This window comes from Pteropus vampyrus, unplaced genomic scaffold (genome assembly GCF_000151845.1).
Source record: "Pteropus vampyrus isolate Shadow unplaced genomic scaffold, Pvam_2.0 Scaffold140, whole genome shotgun sequence".
Classification (NCBI taxonomy): Eukaryota; Metazoa; Chordata; class Mammalia; order Chiroptera; family Pteropodidae; genus Pteropus; species Pteropus vampyrus.
In genome coordinates this window covers 413,647-417,520 of record NW_011888921.1, presented here as the reverse complement: position 1 = coordinate 417,520, position 3,874 = coordinate 413,647, and the positions used below count along the sequence as shown (strand labels likewise).

At 35.3% G+C, this 3,874-nt stretch overlaps 1 pseudogene; it reads right to left on the bottom strand.

The window, feature by feature from the left end:
- Window positions 1-457: 457 nt before the first annotated feature.
- On the bottom strand, window positions 458-576 carry LOC111744773 (annotated as a pseudogene).
- Window positions 577-3,874: the final 3,298 nt, after the last annotated feature.

Genomic DNA, 3,874 nt, shown 5'->3' with positions numbered 1-3,874 from the left:
CAAGGAAGAAATTTTTCTACTTTACCGTTTCACTAACTGTAATTTGGGGTATCTAGGCTTTTTTGTCTCAAATCTGGTATCCTTTCTGCTACAGTCTTAGTCTTTCTTCATGACCTATGTTTAGTGACAAACCAATACCTAAGTCATGGGGAAACAGTGGGTGATTTTACAAAACAGCTGATTTTCACCACTGGCTTACCTTTATGAATTTGTAATTTTGCTTTACTTTTCAGCCTTGGGATTTTCTTTACTTTGTTTCCAGCTCAGCAACGTATTTTTTTAACATAAAAATATTTCACTAAGGATTTTTAGGTGTGGGAGGGTTTCAAGATTTCTAGTTTGCCATAATGCTTGAAATAGATGTCCTCCTAAAAACAAAGTCCTTTTCCAGTTACTTTAAAGACTCTATAACAGATTTCATTAAATACATATTTTTTTTTTTTATTTATTTTTTTAGCACCTACAGCACCTGGTATTCCTAGGTGGTCTCCCATCCAAATACTAACCAGGCCTGACTCTGCTTAGCTTCCGAGATCTGACGAGATTGGTCGTGTTCAGGGTGGCATGGCCGTAGATTTCATTACATATTATTTGGGTTATTTATGTATAGGTTTGCCTCCCAAAGGAGCAAGCAGAGTTCTTGGAGTAAAAGAAACTTTTTTCAGAGCTTATCTTCCTCAGCCACAGGGCAAAGCTTTTTAAGTAGGTGTTCCATAAATGAGTGAATTAATGGCCTTTCTCTCTCCTGGGCTTCCAAGAAAAGTGTGACAGCAATGGAGTACTTATCACATTGCAAAGCATTGTTGACATTTCTCGCTATTCAGTAGATTAGAGTTCCTCATAGGAGGTGATCTTGCTTTGCTGTCTTTGCATTTTCAGAGCTTAGTTTAGATTTTGCTCTGTATTATAAACACTAAATAAATGTTGACTCAAAGGAGTCATAGCCTCAATCTGCAAGACTGGCATGTCAGGCAGGAGAAAACAACAGTATTCATTTATAGAATGACACAAAATCCAGTGATTCAGATGGGCTGGGACATGACAGCCAAAGCTGAGACAAGAAAACTGAGTACTCTGGATTCATAGTGTCGGTTGACATCTTTTCTGAGAATTGTTGGTGTAGGGGCCAGAGACCAAGGAAGAATTAAAAAAAAAAAAATTTTTTTTTTGAACAAAAATCAGAAATCTTTATTCTTGTTGTAAACTTTGATGAGTTTCCCAAAAAAGATTAATCCTTCTGCCTTCTACTCATTTTAAGTAAAACAGATGTTAAATACTTCATCATCTTGGTTATTTTTAGTTCTTTAAATGAGCTTAGATTAGAAAAGTTGAAGTATTGGAGTATATGGTAGGATGATGGTCTCCTACAAAACTCCATAAAGAGCCATTCAAATCTGAACTCTTTAGTATTTTCTAAAAAAATATTGTTCGTAAGTTAAAACGATGAGCACTTTGCAACACTTGTGACTTTATCAGAGTCATATTTTGACCTGCTAGAGGTCATTTCAGTCTGCAGGATCAAGGCCAAGGCCCACCAAGGTGGAGACATCCTGATTCCTAATGAGGCTCTAGTGAGTTTCACTTGGGGAGTCCAGACTACTAGCATGGGGACCACTCCCTTTTCTGCATACCCTCTTTGGGTGGATCAACTCCAGCATGTAGTCTATGGCTGCCAAACATGCAAGCTGCTAAGAATTCAGTAATAGTCTTCTTGACCCATACATTTTAAGTTTGCTTTGTTGCCTTCTGCCTTTTAGACCTTCATCTCTTTCAGTTCTATCACATTGCCTGACTTAACTTTTGATTTCTGTTACATAATTCTCTACCTCTGAAACAGAAATAATCATCTTTCCTGCTACCTACCTCAAAGAGGTAATGTGAGGCAATGCCCTGAGCACTTCAGAAGAAACTATACCAAATAATTTCGAAAGTGAAGTGACTCATCATTTTTCCCTATAATTTTTCTGAATTGCCATAAAACATACTGATATAGCCTGAAAACCTCAGTTCTGCAAAGCCAGAAATATGGGGGATAAGAAGTTGACTTCAAAATTCGTCTCCAATGTCAACAAAGAAAATTTTTCTGACTTCCCCATGACCTAAATCTGATACTTGCTTTTTGAGAAGGTAAAATTGGTATTTAAAAGACACTAAGAGCCAAACACAGTGTTAATGCTTTGTATGCAAAGTCATATTTCCATTCATTTATTCTTGAAATGCTAAATATTAAAAGTGCATCTTGTATGCCAAGCTTTGTGCTGAACTAAATTTATGGTGATGAACCAAAAAGATATGAGCCTTACCTTCCTTGAGCTACTGTCTATTCAGGAATATAAATATACAAATACAGCAGAGTATGGAATGAGAGATTATGACAAGTTCTGTATATGAAAACAATAGGCAGCTAGAAAAGAAGACAGCAAAGTGAATGGATCTGATTTACACTTTGGGATCAGAAAAAAAGGCATTTGGGTTGAAATGCAGAAATGAGTCATTAGTAGGTGACTTGAGGTGTTAGAGCATTTCAGACAAGGATCTAGCATGTACTGAGGTCCTGAGGCAGAGAAGGTGTGGTACACTGCAGAACCTGGAGGAAATGTGGCTGGTATGAAGCCACTGAGGGAGAGAGTGGGAAAGATGAAATTGGTGAGAGACAATGCTAAAACTTAACATAGTGCTAAGAAGTTCTTATTTTATTCTAAGTGATTTCATTATAAACACAACTCATTAAGTCCTCAAGACACCTTTTGAGATGAATAATACTATTATCTTCATTTTACAGATAAGGGACTTGAGGCTCTGAGAGATGAAGTAATTTGCCCCACTTTACACAACTAGTGAGGGGTATAAGCAGATTAGAAAACTTAAATACAGACATTAAAATTCAAGTTTAAGCTTTTAAAAATGACACCAATATGATCCTGATATTGCCAAAAGACCCTATGCAAATCATCATTATAGCATTTATATCACTATAATTTTGCACTTTCATAGCCTAACAGCACTATATTTATTTTAACTGATGGTTTGTATATTCCTATCTTTTGGCAGATGGAGAGCTTTTTGAAAGCAAGAATCAGATCTTATTTGACTTACTGTTTTGAACATAGTAGGACCATACTCACTGAATGAATGAACACTAGCATCAGATATACAAAGTTGGAAAGACTTTAAGATAATCAAACTTGTATCACTAACGCTTACCCTTTAAAAATAACATTTGGGGAAACAAAGAAGAAAGCCTAACTTAGGAAAGGATTTTTAGCCAATCTGTTATGAATATAAGTAAAATATTAGATATAATTTCATCTGTTTTAGAGGATTTTTTTGTTGGGGTGAGGAATGATGTTCTCATCCTCATGAATTATAGATTTTAGAAAAGTGATATGATTTCAAGGCATTTTATTAGGAAATCAACAAGTTTTAAAGCAATTGTTGCTGTTATTCCTCCAAAGTACTTTTCCCTGCATAGACATAGTCCATTCATGACGATTTCAAGAAAATACTAGAAAATAAACACTCAAATTATATTTTACGCAAGCTAGTTTTTGCAACACTGTCAATAGCTGAATAATTACAACCATATTGTCATTTACTGGAGCCATACTAAATACTCTCTAGATGGTTATTCATTGATTAATTTTAATTGATAAATTTAATTACATTTATATAGCATGCTTACTACGTGCTAGGCACCCTTATCCTCAAACATACCTAATGAGTTGACATATTCAGAAGATTTCAGAATTCTTTTTAACATCCTAGAATGAGTCAATGTCATTCATTTGCCAAATCATGAAGGTCTGTGACAAAAATAGGCTCAGAGTATCGTAGAGCGGAAAAATTTTAGAAAGTTTCTGCCACAGTAACTTTC